The sequence below is a fragment of the Astyanax mexicanus genome, chromosome 22 (assembly GCF_023375975.1).
Source record: "Astyanax mexicanus isolate ESR-SI-001 chromosome 22, AstMex3_surface, whole genome shotgun sequence".
Lineage (NCBI taxonomy): Eukaryota > Metazoa > Chordata > Actinopteri > Characiformes > Acestrorhamphidae > Astyanax > Astyanax mexicanus.
Window position 1 is genome coordinate 33,292,157 of NC_064429.1, and position 16,228 is coordinate 33,308,384.

At 34.7% G+C, this 16,228-nt stretch overlaps 1 long non-coding RNA gene across 3 annotated transcripts; it reads left to right on the forward strand.

Annotated features, from left to right (window-relative positions):
• The first annotated feature begins 8,859 nt into the window (after positions 1-8,859).
• Positions 8,860-15,667, forward strand: LOC111194107 (uncharacterized). Of its 3 annotated transcripts, none has more exons than XR_007428903.1 (6): positions 8,860-9,188; positions 10,012-10,041; positions 11,300-11,333; positions 11,836-11,900; positions 12,840-13,196; positions 15,392-15,667. It is a non-coding gene; the product is annotated as an uncharacterized LOC111194107 (long non-coding RNA). The 3 variants fall into 3 exon arrangements; XR_007428902.1 differs by having other exon boundaries at positions 8,861-9,188; positions 12,843-13,192; positions 15,392-15,664; XR_007428901.1 differs by having other exon boundaries at positions 8,864-9,188; positions 12,840-13,192; positions 15,392-15,662.
• Positions 15,668-16,228: the final 561 nt, after the last annotated feature.

Below are 16,228 nucleotides of genomic sequence, written 5' to 3' on the forward strand. Positions count from 1 at the left end.
GCACCTGTATTTCCCGCCAGCAAGATAGAAACATGCCAGAAATTTACCTGAACAGATCTCACTTCCAGACCACCACACCTCATACCATCAGTGTAGATTAATTCCTAAAGGCTGACACTATTTTAACAGCACGGGCACAAGGCATAAGAATAGACCATTGATGGGGTGTAAGATAGCAATGAGCATGTGTACAATAGGGCCCTTCTTGGCCGCTTGGTTGCTGTGGTTTCTAAACCATCCTTTGCCATCCTATTACTCTACTTTTTTTTTTCAAAGAAACTTTAATAATAGGAAATCAATTCAAAATATTAAATCAAGCATACAAACAACAAATATACATTAATATAAAACACAGAACAGACAAATCACAGTTCAACATTTAGAAGGATAGAAAGTTCCAGTTTTTAACTTTTTTTTAGTTTAATATCCAGAGTTCTTCAACATTTCAGTTCAGTGGTAATTTGTTTGAAGACACGTTCACTTGATACATTTCGCTGATCAATAATCACGCGATATCTAGTATTTCAGAGTTTTAATTTAATAATACAGAAGGTTAACCATAAAATTAATAAAATATTTTTTCTAAATCTGAGAGATGATTTCCTGAAATACCAAAGACGACCGATTTTCTATTGATTTGACATGATATACAGTATTAAAATATTTTAATTCATCCCAGACTTATTTAGATCTACAACAGTTAAAAAGAAAATGTTCTAAGGTTTCATCACTAGAGAAGTTTAGCATTGGACACTGAAAAGTTTTCACATAACAGAGGACTCTACGATGCTTGGGCATATAATAACTCAACTAACCAATAAAACAACTCAACAAATAACTCAAACAAATAAGCCAGACATTCTTACCAGTTACAAAGTGACTCAGGAAGTGAGCTTTAGTGATTTTGGGGATTTACAGGCAGCAGCCTCTAAATTTCCCTAAATTTCTCCTAAATTTCCTTCGGGATAAATAAAGTATCCATCCATCCATCCATCCATCAGCCAGTGATGTTGGTGATGTTGTTGAGTCAGTAAATGCCAAGCTGATGGAGGACCATGACTTCAAGACCCTTGATCAAGTCGTTCTCCTCCCCCAGATAGAAAATGTCAGTGTCTAGTGACTCAGCTAGTGACCAGACACAGACAGCGCTGAGAACTCAGGGGCACAACATAATAATCTCAGACTTAATCACAGGCGTTTCCTGGCAAACTTTACCAACAAGCTCTGGGATTTTGCTGCCATGACTTTTAACACTTTTATTAGATGGGTTTTGGTAAATAATTGAATTATGTCACTATTACGTCTCAAATAACTGCTGGTTCAATACCACTTTCAAGTATTTATACAAAGAAGGCTTTATCATTTATTTCCCTTTTCGTGAATCTCAGACTTTTTATCTTCAGTTTTCAGAACATCTTCAGAACATTAAAACTCGTTGCAACTTGACTCTTTCTTCATTTCATTGTTTTAGTCCAATTTATAGCTAGCTGGTTTATTAGTGAGCTAAAGAATACAGAGCAAGCTATCTCACTGCTTGGTTGGCACCCAAAAAAACACACTTATGTGAACGAAAATTATCATTTTTTACAGCCTGTCAGCAGACTGGTTAACATATCTAAACTTTGGCTACTAATTTAAGAGCTTAAATTAGCTTAACAACTAACTAACAACTTGCTAAATGCTTCTTTTTCAAAACTAAATATTGGAAACTGTTCCATAAACACTACAAATGGACCTAAACTACTCAATGAATTATTCAAAAGAGATATTTCTCAAAAGCTCTATTGCACAAGTTCCTTTCTTTCTCCAGTTAATACATTAAATTCTTTGTGCGTTAATACTATCCTTCAAGCTACAATATTATTATATTTAAAAGGACTATAGAACTTTATTTGCTCTTGAACTTTATTTGCACCTTTGTACTTTTCTCTGAGCTCCATTCCTCTCTTTTTAAGTGATTTTTAATGCTGACTAAGTGCTGTTTGCTGTTGTTTCTCTATTTTACTCAGATTAAAACACTCATATTGCAAAAAAAACAGCAACAGGAGCTCCTTAGATAAAGTGTTGTTCTTATTTCTCTAAATAGTTTTTCTCAGAATTAGTGTGTTGTTATGCTTGTTATACTAACTATAACACAGCGCCTCTAGTGGTGTGGCGGTATTAGAAAAATGCATAGTTTTCGTTTTCCCTCCAAGCCGCAATGTAAAGTCCACAATCCACAAATTTCCATTTTTTGCCAGTCCACTAAGCAGCGAATTGCTGTCCTGAGCGTTATGCAAATTTCCCGCAGCCTTGGCAACCCAACCCGCTCCCTCTGGATGACAGGCCCGGCAGGAAGTGATGGTCCACGGCGCCTCGCCACTCTGATTAATCACAACACTAGCAGGCCGGTCACAGCCATGCTGCTTACTGTGTAATAAGCAGACCTGCCCTGGGTCTGGAGGTTAAATACTAATTTAGACATGCATGATACTGCGAGATTGGTGTGTGTGTGTGTGTGGGGGGGGGCTTGTCTAAGGCTGGCTGTAATGGGGAGGAACTGGGGGGGTATAATTGGCAGGATGTATTACGGGTTAAAGACGTTGAGCGTCTACAGGGCTTTAATTAATACCTACAAGACTGGTGATCAGCTATCAGGCTACTCTACAAGCTTGTCAGTTCATGGATGGACTTACTGAAGTATATTTCCCAATAGTTCACACATTTTAGTCATTTCCTGTTTAACCACACTCAAACTTCCACTGGACAAAAGTCCCATTAATGAGATAATTAGCTCTAAGTAGTTATTTAGATCAGATATTGGTACCTAAGCTTCAGACTGTTTGCTTTAATGTGATTTTTAACGCTAGCCGAACAAAAAAATATTAAATTGCTCTGTAAACAATATAGCAAAACTTTTTGACTTGTTAAAAGTTGGTCTAACTAAATAAAATCAGAAAACAATTAACACATTTTAGTTGAACCCTAGTTAAAGCCAAGCTAACTACTCTTCACTACTGCACATGCTCAGTTTGACTCTTCTTTAGGGTTTTTATACTGTATCATATAGCAGTTAACTGCCTGGCCTCAGTGTTGCCATATTTTGTGTGGAAGCTTTAGTGTGACTATGTGCTGACCCGTTCCAGGCGGCCATATTTGCCTTAAAACAAAAGTTTACATGGCTGACAATAAGACAGCGATATGTAACAGTGATAAATGCACAGTTGCTGACAAAATATAGTGTTGTGCTTACTGCAATAATTTATTTAAAACATGTAAAACATCGACGCAACTTATTTTATTTAGTTAATCCTAAAGGATAGTCAGCAGAAATTACAATTCACATTTCATAGACTTCGAATTCAGTTAAAATCATAAAGTGAGTTTTTGTCACGATTGACCCAGGCAGGGAGACGAGGAGGCGGACACAGGTGCAGGTAAGGGCGATATAAATAAATAATTTATTAAATAAATAACAAAGAAACAAGGAAACGAGGAACAAGTAAACATGTAACAAAGAAACACAAAATAACCAATAACAAACGAGCGATGATAATAATGAAAAACAAACAGGGAATATATACAGGGAGCTAAACTAGGAATAAACACTAAGCAGGGGTATGTACAAGGAACTAGGGAACACGGAGCTAAACAAGAGACTAGAAAAACCAAACAAGAAATAAACAAAACTAAACAAGGCAGGGATATGTAAACAAGGGAATAAACTAATAAACACAAGCAGGGTAATATACAAGGAACTAACAAGAGGCTAAACTAGGCAGGGATAGATAAACTAAGCAGGGAACTAAAAGGGAACAAGAAACAAGAAGATGTACACAAGGAACTAGGGCTAGGGCTAAGGCTAGAAATAACAAAGAGACACGGAGAGACAAACAACAGGGGTTAGTGCAAAGACCGACGGAGACAAAGTGGTAGACGAGGGCTATATAAGGAAACAGGAAACACTATAATTAGAAACACCTGGGGCAGGGGCGGAGCTACAAATGAGAAACACATGGAAAAGTACTGAGACACAGGGGCACAGGTCACGTGGGACACACACAGAGACATGAGACAGGGCTAAGACATGACAGTTTTCAAGTTCATGAGAATTTAAAGTTTTTATACATTTGTAATCTGAACTCAAAAATCTAGTTGCCTTAAGTTTTAAGTTTTTTTTTTTTTTACTTTTTAATTTTTACAGTGTAGAGATGACTGTCTGCCCTGTTTTTACTCCTATCTTTCTGCCTTCTTCTGTGTCACTGACTGCCCACCTGCCCCGCCTGATACAGACGGATGTTTGACCCTCAGGTTCTTCTGTCACCTGTCCAGCCAGACTCATGGAGGTCTCTAGAAGTCTGTCTTCTCAGTAGTATATGTGGCAACAAATATACTAGACTATATATATGAGATATATGAAGTGAAATGAATATTATTAAATGCACAACCTCTCACCTGTCAACCCCCACCAGAGCCATACCCACTATATTTCCTTTAAAGTAACACCATTTTGTTGACGTTGTCAGACTTCGTCTAAAGGAGGGATCTGTACCTACTGTCTGTGGCAAGTCCTAATAGTCGACACATTTTTTAGTAATTAATTACCTGTTCAACCACACACAAACTTCCACAGAAAACGTCCTATTAATTAAGTGAAAGTGAAATTAATATTATTAAATGCACAATTTCTTATCTGTCAACCCCCACCAGAGCCATACTCACTAGATCAGTTGAGGTAACACCATTTTGTTCACCTTGTAAGACTTCATCTGAAGGAGGGATCTGTACCTACTGTCAGCAGACGAGATGTTAGTACTTAGACAGGTTTTGTTAATATTGACCCATATATTGAGAAATGCATTAATTATTGTAATTCTGTTGTATCCTACAGAGATGGAATATAGAGGTTATAGCCTAATGAAAAAAGTAGATTAAAGTATAATTATACTAAGCATTATTATGCTATAGTGCACTAAAGTGGTCTTGTAGCCACATTATTATTAATCAGTATATTTAAAGAGTGCTAAAATGGAACAACTTTTTTTGTACTTATTATATTTTAATTACAGTATAAAAAATAGTACAAACGTCTTACTTAAATTATGCTAAGTGTACTTAACTGTACTAAAATGGAACTATTTTAAATATATTTAAGTAACATTTAAACATTTAAACTACTTCATGTATGTAACTCCATATTTTAAATATGCTTCCAGTAAAAATATAATATATTTAATTACAGAGTATTACAACTGTATCACTATTATTTTATACATCGGGTATATTAAAAAATTACTAAGAATTGATGTTAAATATATGTGATCTATTTACATTAGAGTACAAATATGCTTCTTGTTCCTGTAGCACACTTCGATTATACTTTGTTGGGTATAAAATATATTTTAATGTACTGTACTACAATTTTAGCATGTTACAAATAAATGTTCTATCATTTTAATTAATAATTTAATTTACTTTCTAAAAAGTTACATGATACATTGTACTTTAAGTGAACTACTGTTACAGTTGTTTTTAACACACTTTGCTAAAAATGTAAAAAGTATATTTGAAAATAAGTATTTTAGAAGTATATTGAATTACATTAAACTAAAAGTGTACTTCATAGTAGTCTTTTTTTTCAATACGAAAAAAAGTACCCTGTATTGTACTTTTTAAAAGTTTGATCAAATTTAATTTTCAAACATTTGATGAAAGCATAATATTAATGCACGTTTAATATAGTTGTCACGGAATGACCCAGGCAGGGTGACGAGGAAAGCGGACACAAGTGCAGGTAAGGGCGATATAAATAAATAATTTATTAAATAAATAACAAAGAAACAAGGAAACGAGGAACAAGTAAACATGTAACAAAGAAACACAAATAACCAATAACAAACGAGCGATGATAATAATAAACAAATAAGGAATATATATACAAGGGAAATAAACTAGAAAATAAACAAGGCAATAAACTATAAACGTGAAAACAAGAAATAAACGAGAAACAAATGACTAAGGTTAAATACAGGGAACATAGAGCTAAACAAGAAACTAAACTAGACAAGGGGAACTAAACTAAGCAGGGCAAGGGAGAAAACAATAAAGGAAATAAAGGAAACTAGAAATATACACAAGAGATAAACAGAGGTAAACACAGAGCAAGGACTAGGGCTATGAAACGCGGTGAAACAACAGAGAGACAAAACAACAGGGGAAGGTGCAAAGACCGACCGAGACAAAGTGGCAGAGGAGTGCTATTTATACTAACATAAAACACACTAGAATTGGAAACACCTGGGGAAGGGGCGGAGCTACAAATGAGAAACACATGGTGGAAATCTACTTACAGGAGACACAGAGAGGCACAGGTCACGTGGGAAAGACACACAGAGACATGAGACAGGGCTAAGACGTGACAATAGTTTATTATAAGTACATACATCTGTTAGTATATTTACAGCATACTTAAATATTTTTCAATATGTTTTAAGTACAATTAAGTATAAATATATTTTTTTCAGTAAGGTAATGCGTTCAAAACTCTGAAGTTTTTCTTTAACCCTTGTGTGGTGTTCATATTTTTGTTACTCGTTTACTTTGTTACTTATTTATTTAATTCAGCAAAATTAAGCAATTCTACATTAAAATGCTTTACACATGCTTGCTTCACCTGAATTGCAAGCAATATAAACAGCTTACATGGTTAATATTTGCCCTTTACCTTTCTTATGTTACATTTCTTTTAAAAAGTGCTACTCTTTTTTTTATTAGTTTTTTTAATAAAATGTAAAAGAAAATGAATTAAACTCAAGATATGAGTAGAAAATTTGTTTAGTTTCAAATTTACAAATGAAGCAATGTTTATTAGCCCTTGGCCAAACATACTGTATGTAATATAAATGTGTGTGTGTGGGGGGGGGTGTACAGTGTGTGTTTATCGAAAATGTGTTTTGATATATGTTTTTCACAAAAAATGAGCCAATGCCAATGAGTTTGAGTTAGAAAAAATATATTTTTTGTATCATTTCATGAAAAATGAAAACGGGTCCCACAGACCCGAACACCACACAAGGGTTACATAAATAAATATATATATTTTTAAGTAACTGGCTGTCCAAAGCCCTTCAGAAGCTCCAGCATCCTCAGCTTCTCAGGTCCTCAAGGGCACTAGAGGTAAAATCACGGGGGACCTGGGCAAACAGTGGCAAAAAAAAAAAAAAACCAGACCCCAGGAGACGTGAATCGGATTTCCTGAGCAGCAGCAGCAGCAGGGTAACTCCTCCGGCTCCCGCTGAGCTGGAAAAGTGTTTGTGAGGAAACTGATAAACTCCTATCAGGAAAAGTGAAGGAGCTCCCGCCCAAACGCAGCTGAATTATGAATGACTTTCCTCCGCTTCCGTCCGCTTTGTGTTTTTTTCATGCGAAATCTGATTTAGTCGCAGATGAAATTCAAACTTCTGCCCACTCTGCAAACAGGGGATGATATCCATTCGTTTTCTCGTTTGCTGTGGGAACTTTCTTTCTTTCTACGAGAGCAAATAGTGGAGGGAGGGTTTGGGAGGGTGAAATAAGGTTCTTACACAAACATCATCAGCCACTTCCAGGACAGACTGCTGCTGAAGCACGACTCAGTGCACGTAAAGAACCCGCAGTGTGTAAGGATGTGACGACCATCACAGAGGAGCTGGACAACCTGTGCAACTGCAAAGGGACAAGGACACGAATAAAACATAAAAACATTTTTGTCAATTTTTCATTCACTATATAGTTTGAGCGTTGAGGAATGGACCGATAGAAATTCTCCAAAATGACCTGAAATAAACTCTTTTTACATTGACTTCCATTAGTCAATTGTTAAAGTTAAAAAGATTCAATCTCTAAATGATTTTATTGAAAAAAAGTGTTATACTGTGACAAGTAATTCAGTATCTACCACAAATTATGCAACAAGTGCAACAAATGATTCAGTAATTGATATATATATAATTCACTATCTATCATCATTTATTCAAATGTAACAACCAATGATTTAGTTCATTATATAAATGATTCAGTAACTGATATAAAGATTCATAAGTGATTGATATGATTCAGTAACTCAAACAAATGATTCAGTAACTCATATAAGTAATTTACTATCTATCACAGTTGATTCAGTAGATACAACATAGTATTCAGTAACTGATATAAATAATTCAGTAACTAAAATACGTAATTGTCACATATTAGCCTGTGTCTGTCCTGTGTTTTTCCCTCTTTTGGTTTTCTGTGCTCCTGCCCTGTTTTCCTGTCTTGTGTTTCCAGCCATGTGCTTTTTTGAGCACATGGCATTATTTTGTTATTGTTCTGTCTCCACCCTAGCCCCGCCCTAGCCCAGCCCTAGCCATTAGTGTTGTCACCTTGTGTCTTGTTTGTAACCCCGCCCCCTCATTACCTGTCTTCACCCTCCTTATGTATAAATAGCCTCTTGTATGAGTGTTGCCTTGTGGAGTCTTTTGTATCTTTGCTGTCTGTATATCCAAGTTTTGTATTTTGTGAATTTATGTTCCCTGAATCCAGGTCTGTTGTTTTGTTAATTCAGTAAGTGTACCTATTTTATTTTGTGTCCCTAGTGTTCTAGTTATTCAGTGTTTTGTTTGTTTAGTCATACTTAGTTTTGTTCTATTCAATATTCTACTTCTAAGGGTTTATTTCTTTATTTATGCGATACCCGTGTTTGTTTTCTGTTTGTTTTCATTTATCTTGTTTATTAAAAATACTTGTAATATATCTGCACTTACGTCCACCCTCTCATTCGTAACAGTAATCCCATATCTATCATAAATGTATCAGTAGGCAGAACAAATGATTCAGTAACTGATATAACCCTGATAGCAGACTACTCCGATCCGGATCCGTTTTACCTCCGGCAGATCCGCGCTAAAGTCAGGTCTGTTTAGTGGATCTGGTCCGGCTTCACTCCGGGTTCGGGTTATGATTGTGACTCACGTTCAGATCCGTTTTACTGACGGTAAATCCGCATAACAGTCCGTCTCATTTCACGCCTTCCATATGACTTCGGCACGGAGTCAGATACCAGATGTGAGTTCAGTGTCAGCTCAGTGTCGTTTTGCGGATCCGGGCCGCATCGGCGGAGCGGCACAGGAGCGGGAGAAATTCAAACTCAGCGCGAGGACCAACTGACATCTGCTGAATCTGCGCTTCAGGTGAGTTAACTAGCTAACTAGCTATCAGCGTCATTTAATTACATATATTGCTCATTTTTAATCTTGTATATGCTAAAGTTGATTTATCACGTGTATGTTGGATAATATCAATTGTTTTTTTGTGTATTTAATGTTAATTGTTGTCAATTTGTAGGCAAAATTGACAAAAAGCTTCAGTTAACGATACCAGTTAGTTATGCTAGTATTAGCTAGTATAACTAGCTAAGCTAACCAGGCTAACTAGCTGAAATAAACGCTGTTAACTCATTTTGCTCGAGTAACACACCTTTTTTTTATTAAAATAAACAACTTTAGTTATTCTTAGAACCTTAAATAGTTGTGTTTGGGCTTAATTATAATAAAGCTCGTCAGACGTTTTCCTGCTCCACCTTAAATCGTGCAGCAATGGCTTACTGACATTGACATATTTAAGCACTGTTTAAGGTGGAGTGGGAAATACAAAGAAGCTGGCCAAAAGTAAAAAAAAAAAAAGAAGAAAAAAAAGTAATTATACATTTTATAATTTGTTATAAACACAACTAAGTTACTGTCAATAAAAATATGAGGCTGCATTTAACTTATTATTTTCCAGCATAAACTTTTCCATTCCACCTTAAATTTATTCTCACGTCGTGGCGCACGAAGGAGCTGGCCAGTGTCCATATCAGCAAAATGTGAATCTTTAGAATAATAATTGGGTAATATTTGCTAGCCTAAATCAGCATATGTGTAGTAATATTAAACAATATCTGTTCTGATTTCAACTTAAAAACACCTGTTCAAAGTTACTACAATATATTAATTATATGCATTTGCTTAGTAGGGCTGCTGAGGGCTGGGGACCTGAGATAAGGTGAGATACAATTATTTTAGCTAATAAAATGTATGTTTACAGGTTGGATCCACCTAATGCATTTTATGTTTAATATTATGGTAGTCTTGTTTGTTATACAACATATATTATGTTAATAGTTTATTATTAACTAACATGTTTTATGTCGCTAACACACTGCTAAGTCAAACTAACTTGTTTATTATAATATTGTGTTGTATTGCAGTACATTTTTAACATTGGGGGAATATAATAAAAAAGGGCATATTAAGCTAGCTAATTCCAACTGCATTTTAAATTATAAGGGATTTCTACCAGCTTTAATTACTATTAATTTATTACAACACATAAAAAACATACATATACTGTTAGTCTGAGAATATCACGTGACCTCTAAACAAATCAGACACTTACACATATTTAATATAATTGGCTAAACCTATTTTTGCTAACTCCTTCTAGGGGGTTTGAGCAATCGCCACATATTTGATATTGAAATGTTCAGGGGAGTGTGAACCTCAATATGAAATTAGTAAACAATATGGCCACCTACACATTAGTCATTTTGAGGCAGAGGCAAATTTATTTTAACAGCTGTAACTTGTGAATGCATAACCTGACAATAATTCCACTTCACAAATTTGATCAGAAAATGTTTTAGGTCACATTCCAGTTCTGGCAAATATAAAAGCCAAAAGGGGGCAGGGATAAACCTCATATAATTGTTTCTCAGCAACCATAAACCCAATCAAGCTGATATTTTGCCTGCTGCATCAAAGACCAATTCTATAAATGACCATTTAAGGAAAATGTCATAATTGCCAGCACCATTACCCAATGAAGTTCATGTTTATTATTAAGCAGAAAATTTGCATTCTGTATCAGAGGCCAATTCTATAAATAAATATATGCAATAACAGTATGATCCTAAAAAACACGTTTTGAGCCGAACTTGCCTTAAAGGGCCTCTGTGCCCTCTACTGCTTTGTAGTGTAGTAATTTTCAGAAGTGCTAAATATGTGACAACAAAGCTTTGAACATGGATCTTTCATGTATAGGTTGCTGCAACAGTGATTAATAGTTAGGTTTACAAAACTTATTGCCTCATTTAGTTTAGTTTGTTCATTATTTGCAAATAAGTTTTTGGATAACTCAATCTGGATACATAAAGTCTGATGCAAATCTGATGTATGGTAAGTTAAAGTTCAGCCTTTATTTTAAAAAAGAAAATGCTTAACTTACAATACTGAATGTAATTTTGTTTTGTTTGTTTTTTTAGGTGTAATCATTTACCCATCAAATCACCTAACAAGGTAATTAATTCTATTTTCCAGCAGTTCTGTAATTAATTTTGACTTTAAGTCTGTTGATACACATTTGATTTGATATGTTTGCTCTTAATGTAGCATTTATCCACTTTCTTATTTTAATTGTTTGTTGTGCCACTGCACTAAAAACTTTAAGGGACACTGTAAGATTTTCTTGATGAATTTATATACATTTTTAAAGAAGTAAATTTACAACCATAAAAATTAGTGTTCCACTCCATTGAGCTGTAATATACAGAATAAAAGTCCTCTCATGTCTGATCTGGGCTCCACTGTGTTAAAACAAGGCTATGTAAGTATTTGCGTGCCCTGCTATCAGAACTTTCTCAGCCTCGTTTCAACACCGTGGAGGTCAGATCAGACATGAGAGGAATATTATTCAGTGTATTACACCTCAATGGAGTGAAACAGTGATTTTGAAGTTCAGAATAGCTTTTAAGTTTGTGTTTTGTTTTCTGTCTGCGCTTGCTGCATCTCCCCCTCGCAGGATCAGCCTGGATCCTAACAGTACTTGATGCACTGAGCAGTGACATTATACATAGAGTAGTTAAGGTAAGAAATATACATTTCTTTCCTTTTAAAACATTTGTGTTGTTACGTATAATAACAATTACATCAGGCGTTATCAGATCGAGGTTCAAATTATCAAATCAAATTGTTGGCGGGGACCATTTAAAAAATCACTGGATATTGGTGTCCGTGCTAACTCTATACCCTTGAGTAAAGTAACCAAGTACTAATACTTCATTACTTTTCATCCCTTTGCTTTATCTTAAATGATTGCCACCTTTTGAACTAAAATAATTCCTAATCAGTTGTCTATTCCTGACTAGAAAACTAAAAATAACAGTTTTAAATGTTTTGCTTTTTTTTAAGCTGGAGAGAACTACTGCAGGATTTCTCCAGTCTCACTGTAATTACACATGGTCACCATGACACACTAAATAGGACAGGGGTGTTTTTCCTGAAAGTGATCAATCTTAGCGAATAACAAACAAACTAACGCATGACGTGAGAAAAGAACGAGCCAGTTCTTCAAGTGTTTCCCATAGAGCTTTGCAAAAAGTTCAAAGAGCGTCTTTGTTGACTCCTCCCCTTTGCAATTCCTGTAAATCCTGTATTTCCTTGGGAATTCCATATAAGTGTGTGTATGGTGCAGTAACAACTGGGTTACAGAATGCACAGACTTGGAGTCTGCACACTTGCTAAGACCGTGACCATCACCAGTTGTCTGCAGGAAACCACCTGTAGCATAAAATCAGTGGGCAGTTAGGTGGTACATGGTGGAACTCTGTGGAACTGAGTTGACCTAGAGGCACACATATATACAGTGAGGAAAATGAACACCCTGCGACTTTGCAAGTTCTCTCACTTATAAATCATTGAGGGGTCTGAAATTTTCATCTTTGGTGCATGTCCACCGTGAGAGACATAATAAAAATCCGGAAATCATTTTTTTAAAATAATTTATTTAATTTACAACTTTCTCAGCAGGATTTGGTATCCGCAAAATGGTTCGAGGTCCTCAGCCCTCGCCTCCCCCAGCACAGAGGAAAACTACCAAGGGCGGTACTCTCATTATAGGAGATTCAATTGTTAGACATTTAAAAGTATCTAAGAGTAATGGCACAATTTCATGTCTTCCAGATGCTTGCATGCTGGTAGTCGGCAAGCGGCTCCCTGGGGCGCATTGCCAAAGCAGGAACCCCGGCACCATCGCCCTCCACGTGGGGATGAGCTTTCGGGAGCGACCGGCCCCGTTCCACAGAGACAGGCTTCTCTCTGTGAACATCGAGGCGGTGCTACGCTGAGACTGACTGTCTCTACCCAGTCACACCAGCCAAGTAGGTTTGTTTGCTGGTATTTCTGCTTGTACTATTTGTATGTCAATTCCACATAATAGTGTAAATAAAACACGTTATCAAAATAGCTGGAAAATCTGTTTTAACAACTCCATTAGAATGAATACAAACTCGTCTGTCCTTCTGAGTTACAGCAACAACCACATTAAATCGGGGCTGTTAAATATAAGATCGCTGGCACCTAAATCAGTTACTGTAGGTTAAATTATCATTGACAATGCACTCTCTATGAGACATGGGTTAAAACTGATGGATATTTAGCTCTAAATGAGTCCACTCCCCCCAGGTTCTAGCTATTTCATCTACCCATGCAGGACTGGTCAGGGTGGTGGTGTAGTCGTCAGTTATAGGAATAAATCAAAATACAGAGTTTGAAGCTAAGTCATTTGAACTGTTTAACCTTATAGTCGCAGGCCCATCTACTGCCACCAAAACCCAACATTCATTCCTGCTGATAACTATGTAGCGTCCTCCAGGACCATATGCAAAATTCACTAAGAAATTCAGTATATTTTTTAGCTGCAGTAGCTCTCAACTCTGACAGAGTTATCATTGTTGGTGACTTTAATATCTATTTTGAAAAGAAACAGGGCCCACTGAGAATAGCATTTAAATCAATTTTGGATGCATTAGCCTTCAATGAGAATGTAATGGGCCCACCTACTGATGTACTGAGTCAACTTTTTTTTCATTTGGTGATCGTTTTGGCTATGTTGCAGCCAGGGGAATGCATTTTTGCAGAAAACCTGCTTTTTCATTAAATTTTTGAAATCTAATGTCTTTTACTCTCACGTCATTCATACACTCTGGACGCATTTTGCACTCTCTGGACATGTTCATGGCAAAAATGTTCACACACCTACAAACTGCTCTTAAATCATTATACATCAATATTGTTTTGCTTTTTTTTCATAAATCAGGATTTTAACCATTTAAATAACTGTTTAATAATTTTATACAGTAATTACAGTGAGATAAAAAAAATATGTTTTCAATGGAAGTCAATGGGGCATTTTTGGCCACGAAGGTGTTCAGAGGGAGTATTTGACACTACATAAAAAAATTCTACCAATGCCCCATACATTTAATATTTATTATATGAGAAATAGTACAACTTTTGTGGGGGTTTTTAATGAATAATTAATCATGAATGTAATTAAACTGTCAATTAAAGGGTTAAAATCCTGGAATGTATTAAATATTTGATCATTTTGATCAGGGCTGGATTTGATTAAGTGATTTATAAAAAAATAGCAAAAAAAATGTATATGAGTATTTTATTGCTGATTTTGTGCATGTACATTTTTGGCAACAAAGGTGTCCAGAGGGTGCAAAATTTAAATCTGGCACTACGTAAAAAAATAATAATGCAATCAAATCAATTTTGTTGCTAATCTTTTACATGTCCAAGACTCTAATAGTCACCAATGCCTCATTTGTCTGCTGTTTGTTTTGTGGAAAATAATTTTTGTGGGTTTTTTTTGTTTTTTTTTGCCAAAATACAACAATAGTTAAAATGTTTAAACTGTCATTTAAAGGGTTAAAATCCTGAAAATTATTTAATGTTTGGTAGTTTTGGGTAGAACGGAAGTTGATTAAGTGATTTTATGAAAAAAAAAAGTTTATTTATGTAAAAAAAAAAATATTGATGTATAATGATTTAAGAGCATTTTTTAGGTGCTTGTACATTTTTACCACAAACGTGTCCAGAGGGTGCAAAATTTGAAGGGGGCTTGAGGGTTAACCTGAACATTTATCACCTGGCCGCTTTATTAGCAAAAACACAATTACAACTGCAACAACAAATGCTTTTATCAAAAACCGCTGACTTATATTCTATTGTAAATAAAATACAATATAATTTTAAGTACGAGTTAACAAAGTTCTTAGCCTTACAAAGCTTTTGGGAAATGCACCCCAAAGCTATAAGTGCACTTTTTATTTATCTTTCTTTTAATTTTGGGTGCATAATTCCAGTAAAATGGTAATTATTTATTATGTGAAATGGTATAAATGAAAATTAGCTGGCCCCTATTAAATACAGCTGTGACATTTATATATCTTTTAGAAATTTGGTCAAATGAAAAACACTTGTCATTTTAGTACGCTATATTCATTTCTAGCCACTTCTTTTCTGCTGTTTCTGAAATAAAATATTTTCTTATTTTGTCTTTTTTATAGGCTGCACTGTAGTGGTGTTAAGTGTCCAAGAATGCTCTCATCAGTGGAGGCACAGCTGGCTGCAAAAAACGTCTGTGTCTGCATGTTTATATTATGTGAATTAAAAATGGTTTTATTATTAAAATAATTGTATTAATGCCTGTTGATTTATAAATTGTTTAATTGAAATCAAATTTTATTTAAGTAGCTTAATTAAGTATTGCATTTATAACTGATGGTATTTTATTTAATTAGCTTAAGTATTGCATTTATAAGTGATGGTATTTTATTTTAATTAGCTTAAGTATTGCATTTATAAGTGATGGTATTTTATTTTAATTAGCTTAAGTATTGCATTTATAAGTGATGATATTTTATATAATTAGCTTAATTAAGTATTGCATTTATAAGTGATGATATTTTATATAATTAGCTTAATTAAGTATTGCATTTATAAGTGATGGTATTTTATATAATTAGCTTAATTAAGTATTGCATTTATAACTGATGGTACTTTCATTAATTAGCTTAATTAAGTATTGCATATATAAGTTATGGTATTTTATTTAATTAGCTTAATTAAGTATTGCATTTATAATTATTGTATTTCATTTAGCTAACCTAATTAAGGATTGCATTTACAACTAATGTTTTTTATTATATTATTTAAATATTGCATTTGTAATTTAATGTACTGTATTAAACTCTTTTAATTTATCAATGTAAAAAAGAAGTCAAATAGCTTAGTGCTCTTTCTTTACTACTTTTATTTTGAAATATGTCATTATAATCATTAATAAGTAGGCTGGGGAATGTGAAAAGGCCGTGGCTTGGCCGTAGCTAATACGGAACTAATAC